General features: G+C 40.1%; 2 protein-coding genes across 9 annotated transcripts in view; one reads left to right on the top strand and one right to left on the bottom strand.

Annotated features, from left to right (window-relative positions):
- cmss1 (cms1 ribosomal small subunit homolog) overlaps positions 1–18,911 on the bottom strand; it is a 330,534-nt gene that overhangs the window by 230,230 nt on the left and 81,393 nt on the right. The window lies entirely within an intron of this gene.
- Positions 1–18,911, top strand: part of filip1l (filamin A interacting protein 1-like) — a 254,298-nt gene that overhangs the window by 176,965 nt on the left and 58,422 nt on the right. The gene's annotated exons all lie outside the window — the stretch shown is intronic.

Here is an 18,911-nt window from a genome sequence, read left to right as displayed (position 1 = left end):
CTTGTCCTAAATGTGGTGATTCACGCTGGAGTCTGGTTGTTTAAACTGAAGAGTCAGGCAGTCAGATAGCTTTTTTTGGTTTCCATTCTTGGGATATGGGAATCACTGGCAAGGCTGACATTTTATTGCCCATTCCTAACTGTCCTCGAGAAGGTGGTGGCGGCCCTTTTGGCACCACTGCATGTGGTGAAGGTATTCCCATTATGCTGTTAGGGAGTTACAGAATTTAACTGAGTGCCAATGAAGGAACAGCAATATATATTTAAGTCAAGATAGTGTGAGACTAGGAGGAGAACCTGGAAGTAATGGCATTCCCATGAATCTGCTGCCCTTGCACTAATATGTGATGATGGTCAAGGTTTCAGGAGGTGCTGTCAAAGCAGCCTAGGTGACTTGCTATAATGCATCCTGCAGCTAGTGCACACTGCAATCATGCTGATGGCAGAGGGAGTGTCAATTTACATCTTTGTAACAGTCCCCCATCAAGCATAGAATGTTTGGCCAAATATCTCAGCTGTGTCTGATTGACCAGACTTCATAAATGATCCAGCCAAGAGTATTCTAGATGAAAGTATATCTACCAATGGAGAATTAAGGCCAAGTTCTGTCTACATGGCAGATTTAGTAATCTGATATTTTAGCTAAGCCGGTCCACAGTCCAAGGCACTGATGATAATTGACCATCCAGCCTGAGTCATTAATGGGATCTGGAAGGTGAGGTTTGTTTTGGGAAGTGATTCGTCCCATATGGATCTGGTCAATCCTGCAAGTTTATGCTTGAACTGAACCAAATCAAAGTGGCAGAAAGCCAATTGGTTCATTATGCTAACAAGCTGTGCTTGTACCAATGTACATCCAGGATCGAACTCTTAATCTTTGGTCCTCATTAAAAACCCTGCACCCCAGCTACTGACAACTGTCTGTGGCTTAACCAGACCATTGACAAAATTGTCATATTTGATCCAAAGTTTAGCTTCCCATCACATATCTCTGCCATTGTTAAGACCACCTATTTCCATCTCTGTTGCACCATTGGACTCGATCCTAGCCTCAGCTCATTTGCTGCTGAAACCCTCACCCATACCTTTGTCACCTCTAGATTTGTCTATTCCAATACATTCATCACTGGCCTCCCAATTTCCACCCTCCTCACCAACCCCCTGCGCCATCCGCCACCCCCATAAGGTTGAGATCATCCAAATGTCTGATGCATTTGTCCTTACTTGCACAAATTCTTGTTCACCCATCATCCCTATGCTCACTGCTCTACACTTGCTCTCTGTTAAACAACATCCAATTTTAAAACTCTCATCTTTGTTTTCAAATCTATCCATAACTTTACCCCTCCCTATCTCCGTAATCTCTTCCAGTCCCACAACACTCCAAGATATCTGCACTCATCTAATTTTGGTCTATTGAACATCACAATTTTAATTGCTCCACCACTGGTGCCCATGTCTTCAGCAGCGTATGCCCTAAATTCTGAAATTCCCTCACTAAAACTCTCCACCTCTCCTCCCTCCTTAAAGATGTTCCCCAAAACATAGCTCTTTGACCAAGCTTTTAGCCATTTGCCCTAATACCACCTTATGTGGCTCGGTGTCAAATTTTGCTTTATAATGCTCTTTTGAACCACTTTGGGGCATTTTATTATGTTAAAGGTGGTATATAAATACAAGTTGCTCTTGATGTTATAGCCTCGCAGCTAACCAAATTGAGTTTGATGCATGGAAACCCATCAACATAGCTCTTCTTAAATGTAGAGTTTCTATTCAACTGATGTGGAATATACATCTCTGTGGGGATGTTCCCAATGTAACAAAGTCCAAAGAAATAAATTATAGGTTAGGAGGATCTGTGGCTTGGGAATCCTGAACTGTGTGCAGTTGAACTGTTGAAATTTCACCATCTAAAGCTATACATTCTCTCAACATAGAGCAATAACCAGCATCAAATAGTTTGTTGGGTTATGGCTACCTTATCTTTTAAGGTGCTGGGTTGCAAGGTTATCTGGAGCCAAATGGGAAAGATCAAAACACCCAGTGACAAATATAGATCTGACAAGTGAGCCAGGTTGGCTATCAAATCTCCAGTACCCTGGAGCAGGTTGCACTGAATTGGCACAGGTTCTTGATTATCGAGACAGCCAATAAGAGTTTATTAGTTTCAAACTTCCATCCCGGAAGTTTCTAAGAAACCCTACTTAACTACCTCTTTCTGCAAGAAGGTTGGGCAATTGACAAGCATGGACTTGAGCCCTCAATCGGCAGGCAACAGGTCCCAGTAGCTCCTCACTAACACATCTGAGCAGCATAAAATACTGCCACAGTCATCCTGATAAAAGCATGGACACAGGAGATAAATCCATTGAATTTTCACCAGCTGCAACCCAATCAGGATGTGCACCCAGCTCTGAATATGTAGTGCATTAACCAATCAGTGCTTAAAATTCTTTGGATTTAAGTAAGTGGAATATGTTCCTGCAATATCAGATAGGTAGAAAATGTACTTGTGTGGATTTCTCAATAGCTTAGTTTGGCAATGGGTATCTGTGCATGTTAACAAATAAGGGGGATCAAAAGAAAATCTTCAAAATTGGGATTGCAGCTAGAAAAAAAAAACCCAAAGGAAAGGGCAAGGAGGACTCTGTGTTTACTACACAAAAGTTTTGAATACAGTAAGATTGAAGTGCTGATGAACAAGGAAAAGTAATAGGCTAAGATGCAGCTGCAGTATTGTCTGCCATTTTGAACAGCTCATTAGAGAAAGGATTCTGGAGCAATGGAATGGGAGAAATGGAATTTACCAGACTGTTACCACATGTAACAAGGTAGTTATGCCAAGAAATGTTCACAACGTTGCATGATTTTCACTGAAGAGAAGGCTAAGGAGGATCCAACAGAACTATTCAAAACACAAAGGATTTCAGAGAGTTTATAATGTAAGATTATTTCCACTGATTGTTGAAGCAAATATAAACTAGATCTTAAGAAAAAGGAGGAGTAGGTCATTTAGCCCCTCGTGCCTGCTCCACCATTCAATAAGATCATGGCTGATCTGATGTGGCCTTAACTCCATTTTCTGGTCTGCCCCCATGACCCTTGGCACCCGTGCCAATCAAAAATCTATCTAACTCAGTCCTAAATATATTCAATAACTTTATATTCAATAACTGCTCGCTTTAGAAGAGAATTCCAAACACTAAAGAACCTCAGATAAGAAATTCCTCTTCATCTTTAATGGGAGACCCTTTTTAAACAGTGCCCTCCTAGTTCTAGCTTCCCTCGCGAGAGGAAAAATCCTCTCAGCATCTACTCTGTCAAGCCTCCTCAGAATCTTATATATTCCAATAAGATCACCTCTCATTCTTCTAAGTTCCAATGAATATAGGCCCAACCTGCTCAACCTTTCCTCATAAGACAAAAGCCTCATCCCAGGAATCAGCCTAGTGAGCCTTCTTCTAAACTGTTTCCAATTCAAGAAAGTCCCTCCTTCAGTAAGGTGACCAGAACCATATAGAGTAGTCTAGGTGCAGACTTCCTTACTTTTATACTCCATCCCCTTGCAATCAAGGTCTACCTTCCATTGGCCTTCCTTATTACTTGCTGTACCTGTAAGCTGACTTTTTGTAATTGATGTACAAGGACACCCAGATCCCAATGTACTGCAACATTCTGTATTCTCTCTCCATTTAAATAATATTCTACTTTTCTATTCCTCTTGCAAAAATGGACAACCACACATTTTCCCACATGATGCTCCATCTTCAAATCCCCTGAGATCTTTCTAGGGAATTCATTTTTTATTCTTTCCTGGGATGTGGATATCACTAGCAAGGCCAGCATTTGTTGCCCATCCTTAATTGCCCTTGAACTGAGCAGCTTGCTAGGCCATTTCAGAGCAAGTCAAGAGTCAACCTTGTTGTGGGCCAGGATTCATATTAAGGCGAGACCAGGTAAGGATATGAGTGAACTACATGGGTATTTATGACAATTGATGATAGTTCCATGGTCACGATTACTGAGGCTAGCATTATATTCTAGATATTATTAATTAAATTTAAATTCCAGCTGCCATGGCAGTATTTGAACTCATGTCCCTAGAGTATTATCCTGGACCTCTAGATGACTAGTCCAGCAACATTACCACTACACCACCATGTCCCGCTTTGAAAGATTACAACTAATGCATCCACTTTCTCTGCAGCCACTCCTTTTAAGGTCCTAGGATGCAGGCTATCAGGTCCTATGGACTTGTCAGCCTTAAGTTCCATTGTTTTTCCCATTACCTTTTCTCTACTGATAATGATTGTTTTAAGTTTCTCCCTCCCTATTGCCTCTTAATTTTCTACTATTCTTGGGATGCTTTTTGTGAAGACAGATATAAAATCCTCTGCCATTTCCTTGTTCCCCAATATTAATTCTCCAGTCTCACCTTCTAAGGGATCAATGCTCATTTTAGCTATTTATTTTCTTATTTTATACTTGTAGAAGTGTTACTGACTTTTTATATTACTTGCTAGTTTTCCCTCAGACTCCAATTTCTTCCATTTCTTTTTAGTCCTTTGCTGATTTCTAAAACTTTCCCAATCTTCTGGCCCACTAATAACCTTTACAGCATTGCATGCCTTTTCTTTTAGTTTGATACCACCCTTAACTTCCTTAGTTAGCCATCGATAGTACCATTTGGTTGCGTCTTTCTTTCTCAGTGGAATACATCATTGTCAAGAGTTTTGAAATATCTTCCCTTTTAACCTATTTACTAAATCCACTTTAGTTAACTCGGTCTTCGTACCCTTGTAATTGCCTTTATTTAAGTTTAGGGCACTGGTTATGGGGACCAACATTTCTCACTCTCAAACTGAATGCAAACTTCTATCATGTTATGATCACTCTTACCAAGAGGATCCTTCACTATGAGGCCTTTCCTGTTCTCATTACGTCCAAAATAGCTTGTAAGCTCCAGAACACTTTGTTCTAAGCAGTGACAGAATTACTATTATATTCATGAAGTAGGAAGTTAGAAGGATTCTTTTTTACACAAAGGATCATCAAATTTGTCCAATTTTGATACAACAACTTATGCTTATATAACATCTTTAATGTTATGAAAAGTCTCAAGGTGTTTCACATTATACAGCATTATAAAATAACGAATCATACTGAGCCTCAAAAGATATTAGGTCAGATGACCAACAGCTTGATCAAAGAGGTTTTAAGGAGTGTCTTAAAGCGGGAAAGAGTGGTAGAGAAAGAGAGAGGTGTAGGGAGGGAATTCCAGAACTTTGGCCTGCGGCAACTGAACGTGTGGCCACCAATGGTGGAGCAATTATAATTGAAAATGTACAAGAGGACAGAATTATATGAACATATCTCAGAGGATTGTGGGGCTGGAGGAGTTTACTGAGATAGGGAGGGTGAGGTCATGAAGGGAATTGAAAACAAAAATCATAAGAATCTCATATTTTTGTACATGGGTTTATTTATTTACCTAGTATTCTAACAATTGTTTTTAAACATGACTTCTATGATGCCATTCTGGGATAATTTTCTGTTGTCTTTGGAAAGAAGGAATGCAAAACCTGTCTGTGTTCAGCTCTGAAACATAGGCCAGTCAGCTTACCTTTCATTTGCGTATTTGTTTTTAACAGTCCCCATCAACCTTAGAATGTTTGTCTGAACACCTTAGGATTGTGATATATTAACATAGTTAAGGTTACCACAGCGGAAGAGGTTTACAAAAATTGTTCCAGGGATGAGAAACTTCAGTTATGAAGGTAGATTGAGAAGTTGGGACTGTTCTCCTTGGAGAGGGGAAGGCTGAGAGGAGATTCGATAGAGGTGTTCAAAATCATGTGGGAGCTGAACAGAGGAGAAACTGTTGCTACTCATAAAAGGATTGAGAATGAGGGGGCACAGATTTAAAGTGAATTGCAAAAGAAGCAAACGCGATGTTAGAAAAAACTTTTTCACACAGTGTATGGTTCAGGTCTGGAATGCACTGCCTGGATGTGTGGTGAAGGCACGTTCAATTGAGGCATTAGATGATTACTTAAATAGAAACAACATGCAGGGTTACAGGGAAAAGGCAAGAGAATGGCAGAGAGTCATAATGCTCATTCAAAGAGCCGGTGCAGACACATTGGGCTGAATGGCCTCATTCTGCATCGTAACAATTCTGTGATTCTGTGAAGAGATGTTATCCTTAATGTTAAAATCTTCAAACAAATCTGTTTTTCAAAGGCTGACCATATGCATATTGTGAGAAACAGTTTTATGGTTAGTTGCAGGATATTGCTGTCAGTGAATACATTACGAAAGTCATGACCTGTCATTGTGTCTTAGTACTGATGCTTGATTGACAATCTTTGTAATCAAACCTACCTGAATTTGGGAAATATGATGGCAAGCTTTACCCAAGTTCTTTAGATCAGTTGCATGTGTTTCATCACATGTGCAAGTTCCCAAACTGAGCTAGGACTCCTATAAGCACAACAGTGTACATTCACACAAAAGCCACTCCAGAAATCTTTACTTTATTCGTTTGAGAAAAACAAATGAAGAGTAACTGTGAAGCAATCAGACTGCACTATGACTTTCTTAAAATCTGATTTTTCGTTTAAACATGAACTACATATTTGGTCAACGGCTTGTGTTTCAATTGGTTCCAAGTAAACAGTAGCATCCCATACTATTTCCCATGTATAATCTAAAAGAGATAGTCAGTCACAACCACTCCAAATATTTTGTGCACAAGACCAAGTTTTCACAAGATAATTATAAATGAGGAAGGCCATTCAACTATCTTAGTTCACCCACTTGAAGATTCTAAAGTCCCCCTTTTTTAGAATGTAATTGCTTCTTAAAAGATTTCTAGGTTTATGCCTCCACTAGTTTTCTTGCAAACCTATCCCATACATTGATCACCACTTGCGTAAACAAAAAATTACCAGCATCAATCCTAAATTTACCTTTTAATAGTCTGAATCTTTGTCTTCTTGTTCTATGCATGTTAATTATGTTTTTTTTAAATCATATTCTAGGTTTACCTTTTCCATTCCCTTTATTATCTTGCATTTCTCAATAATATCACTGTTGTCACCTTTCCAAGCTGAAAAGCCAAAATTTCTTCAGCTTTTCTTCATTGTTCAGACAACTGACACCAGGTACTGGCCTTGTGGTACTTTTCTGTACTTCTTCCAATGCTTGATTGTTCCCCCATGTCTCGGCAACCAGAACAGAATGCAATACTCAAAAAAAGTGGTCTGACCAGGGTGTCACCTAGTTTAGTCATGACTGCCTGACTTGTTCTGGCTACGTAGTTAAGCATGCTATTGACTTCAGCAATAGACTCTACCAAGACTTCATGATTTCTTTCATATTCATCCTTAGCTATTTCAATGCCATTATTAGAGTCGACAAATCTTTTGTGCTTCCACGTGCAGTTCTTACATCTGTCTGCATTAAATTTCCTCTGCCATTTTTAGTTCATAGAAAAGCAGGTACTTGCCTATAAATGCTGATTTTTATGTTGAACATGAAAGAAAGACATCAGGAAAAAGACAAAAAAATTGTAGCAGAGATTTGGAATGCTTTATCACGAATGTTATTGAAGCTAAGTCACTCACCGCATTTAAGAGGGGATTAGATGAACATGTGAAGAAACATATTAAAAGGTCACAAGGAAAGGAGGAAATTGCTTGTGGCATTGCCAAAAGTCATTTTATGAATATAAAAAAGACCTGCATTCAAGATGATTATGAAGTTGGGAGGCAAACATTAGAAACTCACTCCACAAAGCCACCTACTGGCTAAAGCCTGAAAATACATTGTGGCAGATGACAGATCTCCACTTTTATTTTAATGGTCAAAATTTCTTGAGAAATAAGGTAGATGCCTCTTAAGTCTGCTGGCTCAACCCCCAATTAGTATGGACATCACCTGAACAGGCAAAACAATCATTTGCCAGGAATTCTGACAGTTCTACATGAGTTGCCTCTAAAATCAAGTAAGTGTGTGCCAGCATCAGAATCAAGCAATCGAATGCCATTTGAAAAGTCCTGTCTTAGAATTACTGTATTGGGATACCCAAGTAATGCTGGAAATGACTCGAAAGTCCACACCTTAAGTACCTTGACCCCAGAATTTAGAATAGGATCAGGGGAAATGCAGACTAGTGTCAGGAAGTCTCACCCCATAGCAGTAATGGCAACAGAGCAGGTACCCCGGAATTTCAGACCATGTAAATCTTGAAGCGCAGTTACAGCACTGTAGAAGTGCTGTAGTCTCTTCACAAGAATGAATTACAATCCAATTTTTTAAACATTTTTTTGCAGTCTTAAAGATCAGAAATTTTTTGTGTAATACAGAAGGGCAGCCCTGTTAAACTGTGGAGAGGAAAAATAAATAAATAGGGAGCAACACTAAACCATAACCAGTAATCTACATCATCCCTTTGGTATATATCAATACAAAGAAAAGAATAAAGTTAAACAAATAGAAGAAAAATGGAAACTTAATGTTTCCATTGGGAGTTGATTCAAACCTTGACTCTCCACTGAGAGATCATGAAAACTTTGGTATTTATTTCTTAAGAAAAGTAAAACATATCAATCCTCACTCCCCCATTCCTCACAACCGATGGAAAGATTGTATTTTTGAAACATTTAAGCTCCTACTTGGGCTTTACTTCAAGTTTTGATAAATGTACTCAAGGTAGCACTGACAAGAATGTCTTGAATTGCTTTACTAATTTGTTCAAATTTTGATGTAAACACATTAAGAAACTCTTACTACAGTTAACTTTTGGAATAGGTCAAGCCTATAATTATAAGATACCAAAGAACTAAGCTCCATGAATAGTAAAGTGCTACAAACTGTACTCTTAATATCATTCAAAATATTGAAAAATGCAACAGGCGTCAATTTATTATCCCACCTTGCAAATCTAATCTCTCTGGAGAGGGGGAAAAAAACGACTATTCTCCATGGGCTCATACCTTTACTGAAACAAAAAGGATCAACATCTAGCGGCTGTGTCCAACTCAATGGTCCAATAAAACATCCTAATAGAGCAAACATTTTGTAATGAATCACTATCCAATCACAATGTCTAGTGAAATGTCTGTGCTTGAGGATGTCCATTAAACTATTTAAATTGACAGAGATGGCAGAACTCCGTGATTCAGAGGGATCTAGGTGTCCTGGTACATGAATCACAAAAAGTTAGTGTGCAGGTACAGCAAGTGATGAGGAAGGCAAATAGAATGTTGGCATTAATTGCATGAGGAATGGATATAAAAGTAGGGAAATTTTATTGCAACTGTACGAGACCTCCGTGAGATCACATCCAGAGTACTGTGTGCACTTTTGGTCTCCTTATTTAAAAAAAAGATAATTGCTTTGGAAGCAGTTCAGAAAAGGTTCACTGGACACATTCCTGGGATGAAGGAGTTGTCTGTTGAGGAAAGGTTGAACAAGTTAGGCCTATACCCATTGGAGTTTCGAAGAACGAGAGGTGATTTTGTTGAAACATAAAAGATCCTGAAGGGTCTTGACAGGGTGGATACCTGGAAGGTGTTTCCTCTTGTGAGGGAGACTCAAACTAGGGGGACATAGTTTAAAATTAAGAGGTCTTCCTTTTAAGACAAAGATGAGGAGAATTTTTTCACCCAAAGCGTCATTGGTGTGTGGAATTCTCTTCCCCAGAAAGTAGCAGAAGCTGAGTCATTGAATTTATTCAAGGCAGAGTTAGACAGATTTTTGTCAGGCAAGGGAGTCAAGGGTTATGGTTGACATACAGGAAAGTGGAGCTGAGACCACAACCAGATCAGCCATGATCTTATTGAATGGTATAGCAGGCTTGGCGGGCCAAATGGCCTACTCCTGCTCCTATGTTCCTATATTCCATTCTTAGCCAGCCAACCTTTAGTCTATTTTTGTAACATTTAGCAAAGTGGCATAGGGTTAGTTAAGTCAAAAGCACAAACAATACTAGGTCTTCCTTTACTTAAACTGAAAAATTAACTTTGAGTCACCAATTCCATGAACAAAAATCAAAATACAGTCAAATAAGCATGAATAGGTGATGTTCATAACTTAGTCTTCAAGTTTCAATACAGTATACATTTTTGGACTTGTGAAAGCTTGTCACAGGTTCACAAGAGAACAGCCACTCATATTATGCTTTCAATAGTGATGCTGAGCCACTCACTTGATGCTGATGATGCCCTTAAAAGGCTGAAATCTACATAACTTCACTGATGCTGCTGTGCCTCTGGCACTTTTTGTTCTGAATACTTTAGCTGAAGATGTGCTAAATCTAATGTCTCCAAAAAGCCCTCTATTTGCTTAGCCTCTTAAAAGGTAATTATTCAGTTTTTTTGCAAATAAAAAAAATTATAGCTTAAGTCAAAATTATTGCTGATGTGCACACTCCTTGCTAAACATTTGATAAGCTCAGTTCCGGTATGATTTTCCTTAACTTCTGCAATATCTTTCTACGTGCTTTTCATAAAACACCATTACATCATTGACGATCAATGCAGCTCACATTAAAAAGCTGTAATCACAGAACAATATCCATATACACTAACTGTGTGACTAGTTGAACAACTGTTTACTGTTAAATTTGGTGTAATGGTAGTTACATCATTAAAAGCCAACTTCTGCACCTGCTTTGGAAAAGTGGTATTATGACCTCTGAATTTATATGCCTGCCTCTTGTGCAATATTAGAGTACAATCAGGCTACAACGAAGCAGGTTAAATGTCAACAGGTTTACAACATTTATGTAGTCCTGTTTAAAACACAATAGTACAGTTTCCACAGTTACTCAATACAATGTTAATATATTTACGGAATTGTGCATCTGATTCTTCGACTCATGGGTCTCTCATGGGGAGGTAAGCAAGTGTCAAAGAGAAATGAATGGACATATCTACTCATAATATCATGCCCTTGTCAACCACAAGATGTTTGCAGCATGGTTTGGAGATATCAGACTTACCACATGGGTATGGTAGCATAGTGGTTATGTTACTGGAGTAGTAATACCGAGGCCTGACCTAATGATCCAAAGACGTGAATTCAAATCTCACCACGACAGCTGGGCAACTTATAATCCAGTTAATTGAATAAATGGTGACCATGAATCACTAGATTGGTGTAAAAACCCATTTGGTTTCCTAATGCCCTTTAGGGAAGGAAATCTGCCATTCTTACCCAGTCTGGTCTATATGTGACTCTTAACTGCCCTCTGAAATGGCCAAGCAAGCCACTCAGTAGTTTCAAACCACTATAAAAATGTTTATTAAAACTGGATTGGGCATACAGCATCAACCTAAACACTGGACAACGACAAAGGCACATTCAGCCCAGTTAACCTTGCAATTTCCTCCGAAATAACACCTGGGGACTTGTGCCAAAATTGGGAGAGATATCTCACAGGCTAGAGAAGCAAAGGTCAATATTTCAGCCAACATTCTGGTCTCCTCCATCACTAGCCCCACTACCAGGGCTGACCCATCAGATGTAGCAATGCAGTGTTTTACTCTCAAGAATGAATGACCTTAGAAGCTCTCAATGTTCACTCTGGAACCAGCCAGGGAACAGACCATTTTTGATTTGGTAATGTGCAATGAGACATGATCAATTAATTCATAGTAAAGGATCCTCTAGACTCCTTTAAGGATCATAACATGCCAGAATTTTATATTCAATTTTAAGAGTAAGAAACCTGGGTCCAAAGCTGGTGTCTTAAACTTAAATGAAGGCAATTACAAAGGTATGAAAACAGAGTTGGCTAAAATGGACTGCGAAAATAGACTAAAAGGTAAGTAGGTGAGGACGGTGAACATTTAAAGGAGATATTTCATAATTCTCAAAGATATACTCCATTGAGGAAAAAAGACTCTACGAGAAGGATGAACCATCGATGGCTAAATTTTAAAAAAGTTAAGGATAGCATGAAATAGAAAGAAAAGGCATACAAATTGCAAAGATTAGTGGTAGACTAGACGATTGGGAAAATTTTATAAACCAGCAAAGGATGACTAAACAAAAAGATGAAGAAAATAGATTATGAGAGTAAACCAGCAAGAAATATTAAAAATATACTGGAAAAGCTTCTGCAACTATATATAAAAAGAGAGAGCAGCTAAAGTAAACATTGATCCCTTGGAGGATGAGCCTGGGAAGTTAATAATGGGAACCAAGGAACTAGTAGAGAACAAGTATTTTGAATCTGACTTCATGATGAAAAACACTAAAAATCATCCAAAGAATAGTAGAAACTCAAGGGTCAGAAAGGGTACCAGGGACATAAAACAATCGCTATCACTAGAGGAAAAGCACTAGGCAAACTACTGGGACTAAAGGCTGACAAGTCCTCTAGGCCTGATAGCCTGTATCCTAGGGTCTAAAAAGAAATGGCTGCAGAGGTAGTGGATATATTGGTTGCAATCTTCCAATATTTCCTAAATTCTTGAAAGGTCTCAGTTGATTGGAAAGCCAAATATGTAATACCCCTATTCAAGAAAGCAGGGAGACAGAAAGCTGGAAACTATAGCCCAGTTAGCCTATCTTCCTTGGGAAAATGCTGGGATCCATTCTTAAGGAAGGAGTAGCAGGACGTTTAGAAAAGCATAATACAGTAAATCAGTATCAACAGGGTTTTATAGAAGAGAAATAGCGTTTAACAATTTTCTCAGCATTCTGTTTAATGAGAAGGATGGATACAGGGGGACCGTTAGATGCAGTGTATTTGGATTTCCAAAAGGCATTTAATAAAGTGGACATAAAATGTCACTGCACAAGCTAAGAGCTTGTGGTGTTGGGAGTAATATATTAGCATGCATAGAGGATTGGCTAATGAACAGGAAACAGAGATGGCATAAATAAGTCATTTTCAGGTTGATCAACTTTAACTAGTGGAATGCCACAGGGGTCAATGCTAGGGCCTCAACAATTTACAATCTACATGCATGACTTGGATGAGGGGACTGCATATATTGTAGCCAAATTTGCTGATGATACACAGATAGGTTGGAAATCAAGTTGTAAGGGGGATGCAAAGAATCTGCAAAGGGCTAAAGATAGGCTGGGCAAAATTAGGGCTGATACGAGTGAGTTATTTGGTAGGTTATAGAAGAAAAAACATTTAAGTGGAGAGAGACTATGGAATGTTGTAGTAAGAGGGATCTGGTTGTGCTCGTATATAAATCACAAGAAGTTAACATGCAGGTGCAGCAAGTAATTAGAAAGGCAAATATAATGTTGGCCTTTATCGTAACGGGAATGGAATATAAAAGTAAGGATGTCTTGCTACAACTGTACACGATGTTGATGAGATCACATCTAGAGTACTGTGCACTGATAAATCCTTATTCTTCCATTTGAACACCATTTGGAGGAAGCACTGAGAGTAGTAAGGGCACAGGATGGGTGGGGAACGTCGATGTCCATCACAATGACTGGCTTGGTAGCACCACTACTGACCCGTATAACTGCCGGACCATGATATGTAGTTGCTGGCGAGAGAATAAGGAAAAAACCTACAGGACCTCATCCTCACCAATAAACCTGTCACAGATGCATCTGTCTACTACAGTATTGGTAAGAGTAAACACAGCACAGTCCTCATGGAGACAAAGTTCCATCTTCACACTGAGGATACTACCGCCCACGCTAAATGCGAGAAATGGCAGAACAGGTCTAGCAGCTTAAAACTTGGCATCCACGAGACACTATGGGCCATCATCAACAGCAGAACTGTATTCTACCACAATCTGCAAACTCACGGATCAGCATTTCCCTCACTCTACCATTACAATTAAGCAAGGGGACCAACCTGGTTCCGTGGGGAGTGCAGGAGAGCACTCCTAGAGCAGCATCAGATATACCTAAAAAATAAAGTGCCAACCTGGCGAAGCTACAAAACAAGATTTCATGCACGCTAAACAGCAGAAGCAGAATGCCATAGACAGAGCTAAGTGATCCCACAAGCAACAGATCAGATTAAAGCTCTGCAGTCATGCCACATCCATTGAATATAGGGTGTGACAGGGTATTGGAGGTGTTGGCAGGCTTAAAAGTGGACAAATCTCCAGGTCCGAATGATTTGTGTCCCAGACTGCTAAGGGAGGCAAGGGAGGAGATCGCAGGGGCTCTGACTCAAATTTTTAATTCCTCTCTGGCCATGGGGGGAGGTGTCAGAGGACTGGAGAACAGCTAATGTGGTTACGTTATTTAAGAAGGGTTGTAGAGATAAGCCAGGGAACGACAGACCAGTGAGCCTCACGTCAGTGGTAGGGAAACTATTGGAGAAAATTCAGAAGGAGAGAATCTATCTCCACTTGGAGAGGCAAGGTTTGATCAGGGATAGTCAGCATGGCTTTGTCAGAGGGAGGTCATGCCTAACAAATTTGATTGAATTTTTTGAGGAAGTGACCAGGTGTATAGATGAGGGTAGTGCAGTTGATGTAGTTTATAAGGATTTCAGCAAAGCCTTTGACAAGGTCCCACATGGGAGACTTATATAGAAGGCAAATGCATATGGGACACAGGGTAATTTGATAAGGTAGATTCAAAACTGGCTTAGTTGTAGGAGACACAGGGTGATGACAGAAGGATGCTTTAGTGACTGGAAGCCAGTGTCCAGTGGCATACCACAGGGATCTGTGCTGGCTCCCCTATTATTCGTCATTTATATAAACGACATAGGTAACTATGTGGGGGTAGGATTAGTAAGTTTGCGGATGACACAAAGATTGGCCGGGTGGTTAACAGTGAGGTTGAGTGTCTTGGGCTGCAAGAAGATATAGACGGGGTGGTCAAATGGGCAGATAAGTGGCAGATAGAATTTAACCCTGAAAAGTGTGAGGTGATACACTTTGGAAGGAGTAATTTGACAAGGAAGTATTCAATGAACGGCATGACACTAGGAAGTTTTGAGGAACAAAGGGACCTTGGCCTGTGTGTCCATAGATCTCTGAAGGCGGAGGGGCATGTTAGTGGGGTGGTGAAAAAGGCATATGGGATACTTGCCTTTATCAATCGAGACATAGATTACAAAAGTAGGGAGGTCATGTTGGAGTTGTATAGAACCTTGGTGAGGCCACAGCTGTGTGCAGTTCTGGTTGCCTCATTATAGGAAGGATGTGATTGCACTGGAGGGGACGCAGAGGAGATTCACCAGCATGTTGCCTGGGATGAAACATTTAAGTTATGAAGAGAGGTTGGATAGACTTGGGTTGTTTTCATTGGAGCAGAGAAGACTGAGGGGCGACCTGATCGAGGTGTACAAGATTATGAGGGGCATGGACAGGGTGGATAGGGAGCAGCTGTTCCCCTTGGTTGAAGGGTCAGTCACAAGGGGACATATGTTCAAGGTGAGGGGCAGGAGGTTTGGGGGGGGGGATGTGAGGAAAAACCTTTTTACCCAGAGGGTGGTGACGGTCTGGAATGCACTGCCTGGGAGGGTGGTGGAGGTGGGTTGCCTCATATCCTTTAAAAAGTACCTGGATGAGCACTTGGCACGTCATAACATTGAAGGCTATGGGCCAAGTGCTGGTGAATGGGATTAGGTAGGTAGGTCAGGTGTTTCTCACATGTTGGTGCAGACTCGATGGGCCGAAGGTCCCCTTCTGCACTGTGTGATTCTGTGAATGGTGGTGGGCAGCTAAAGAGCTAACTGAAGCAGGGGCTTCATGAACACCTCCATCCTCAATGATGGTGGAGCCCAGCTCTTTAGTGCAAAAAAACAAAGTTGAAGCTTTTGCAACCATCTTCAGGTAGAAATGAATGATCCATCTTGACCTCCTCCTGATCCATCTTGGCCTCTCCACCAACACAGTTGCTAGTTTTCAGCCAATTCAATTCTCCACAGGACATCAAGAAACAGCTGACAGCACAATCTATAGTAAAGACTCAAGTTGTGCTCCAGAACTAGCTGAACTACTAGCCAAGCTGTTCAATACTGTTACAACACTGGCATCCACACAACATAGTGGAAAATTGCCCACGTATGCCCTGTCCTCAAAAAGGACAAATCCAACCCAGTCAATTCACGCCCAGTCTACTCTCAATCATCAGCAAAACAATGGAACGTGTCACTGACAGTGTTATCAAGTGGCAGTTACTCATCTATAGCCTGCTCACTGATACTCTCGTGAAGTATCTAGGAAGAAGGCCGAGTTTGTTGGAAGTCAATATCTCTATGCCAGGACATCGCTGCAGGAGTTCCTCAGGGTAGTGTCCTAGGCCCAACCATCTTCAGCTGCTTCATCAATGACCTTCTGTCCATCCTAAGGTCAGAACTGGGAATATTTGTTGATGATTGCACTGTGTCTATTCCATTCATAACTCCTCAGATAATGAAGCATCTGTGCCCACAGGCAGCAAGACCTAGTCAGGCTTGGGCTTGCAAGTGCTTAATAACATTGATGCCACACAATTGTCAGGCAATAACCATCTCCAACAACAGAGTTTAATCACCTTCCCTTGACATTCAATGGCATTACCATCGCTGAATCTCCCAACATCATCCTTGGTTCACCACTGACCAGAAACATAACTGGACCTGTCACTTAAATATTGTGATGACTAGAGCAGGTCAGAGGCTGGGAATCTTGCACTGATTAACTCACCTCCTGACTTCCAAAAGCCTGTTCAACATCCACAAGGCATAAGTCAGGAGTGTGATGGAATACACTCCACTTTCCTGGATGAGTGTGGCTCAACAACACTCAAGAAACTTGACACGATCCAGGATTAAGCTGTCCACTTTACTGGCACCCCATCCATGTTAAACATTCACTCCCTCCACCACTGACACATCGTGGCTGCAGCACGGGTATGTCATCTACAAGATCCATTGCAGCAACTTCAACTGCACCTTCAAACCCATGACCTCTGCCACCTAGAAGAAAAAGGGCAGTGGACACCTGGAGATGCTACCACCTGCAGGTTCCCTTCCAAGTCACACACCATCTTAACTTGGGAATATCTTGCCACTGCTTCATTATTGCTGAGTTAAAATTTTGGAACTTCCTACCAAACAATACAATGGGAATACCCACACAACATAGACTGCAATGGTTCAAAATGCTGTTCATTACCAACTTCTGAAGGGCAATTAGGGATCAACAATAAATACTGGCCTTTCCAAAGAGGCCCACAACCTATGAATAAATTTTAAAATGGGGTATTCTCATTTGGGGAGGGTGAGTTTTTCTCTTGCTGTCTGTGCCACTGTATATATTTCTTTCTCATACTACTGTTACAAGGATGTGCATTTTTAAAAGAAATTATACAATTCCTAATTCTCTTTCTGGCTGGATTTTAAAAAACAAACTGCAATCCTATTGAGACAATGGAGGAATGTCAGTCAGCTACAATATACAGATTTGTATTCCACCAAGTGGGATGAAAAGGAACAAACACCCTGAGGAGCATGAAAGACCCTCATCTCCTGTTGGCTTTTACACCATCCTGAAACTTTTCCAAAGTTTGTGAGATGAGACATCAAAATGCAATTACCTGTTCCAAAAACATTGACGGCAGCAGGCATGGATTCATCGAATTCCTCTGGAATATGTAGTCAGCTGGACTTTAAGGACTCTTTACCAAGCCAAAGCAGTCAGAGCTCAGAATGCCATATTGAAAGACTGCAAAGAAGATGTCTCTCTCTCTCTCTCCAAATCCTTGAACATTGCACCAGAATTTGCAAAGTAATCAGCCTGAAAAGAGGTCTACTGCAAACTGAAGTCTTTCGGAAACATGGAAATCTGCTCCATACAACTACACTCAAAGACAACCGAATAAAACAGCCACAACATGGAATCATCGCATTGAGACCAGCCAAAGGACACCTAACCATATATACCTATGTTTTATCTTCTTCACGAACTGTAAAAAATCCTGAAGCCTATCCTCCTATTCTACTATCTGCACTATTATGTGTGTGGGCCCAGGGAATGTATGAATGATGGTTGTGATTTAACTCGTTTGTTTTTAATTTGGAAAATAGTTTCAATAAACTTATCTTGTTCTTTGTTTAACTTAAGAAAACCTGTCTAATTCTTTATAATCTGAAAGCATACATAGTGGGACTTCTGTAGTACTGGCAAAGCACATCCTCTCTAAATTCACAAAAAAAACTCCCGATATGGTCAGACCTGGAATGGTAGTAATGGGGAGTCATTTTTACCTCTCCTCACATGCTTATAACACCAGGCCTTAGCACACTTTTTTTTAAAAGTTTCAATTTATCTTCAATATCGTCCTATTGCTGTACTTCCACTGTTCAATTTCTAGCACTAAATAGACACTGCCTATCTAGATTCAATGGAAAGTGAAAGAATGAGGATTTTAGTGCAAAGTCCTCTTAACTGACCTTTTTATGGGCGTAGCTGCAGCTAACCACAGAATCTACAATATTATTCTGTACACCAGGGAGGAATTTTGGGAGAGGTGCAAAATATAGGCTATTGCTCACACCAGAATTTCTTCCACCATAACATCATGTTGCCTCTGGGTTAAAATGATGTCAGAGGAATTTCTAGATAATATTTTCTCACCCACTTTGATACAGAACACCAAAAAAAACTCCTTAAAAAGGCAAGCTCTGCTCTATGTACATTTATGATGTGTTCATTGTTTTCTCTGAAATCAGATAGTACCAGATTCATAATTGATACAGTATAGATGTTTCTTAAATTATTGTTTAATTATGTAACTAATTTGAAGCCTAAATACCAGTGCAACTTTGACAGTGTTAAAATATCTGCAGCCTTCCTACTTAACAACAGTGAACTTAAAGAAAGACTAAATTACATTCATAGCTTTATGAGAAATTCTTCATTAAACATTAGAAAGTCTTTTTAGAAAGTCGGTAAAACCATTAGCAACAGT

The sequence above is a fragment of the Carcharodon carcharias genome, chromosome 18 (genome assembly GCF_017639515.1).
Source record: "Carcharodon carcharias isolate sCarCar2 chromosome 18, sCarCar2.pri, whole genome shotgun sequence".
In the NCBI taxonomy this organism is placed as follows: Eukaryota; Metazoa; Chordata; class Chondrichthyes; order Lamniformes; family Lamnidae; genus Carcharodon; species Carcharodon carcharias.
The sequence above is the reverse complement of the archived record's forward strand: the minus strand, read 5'-3'. Positions and strand labels throughout refer to the sequence as shown.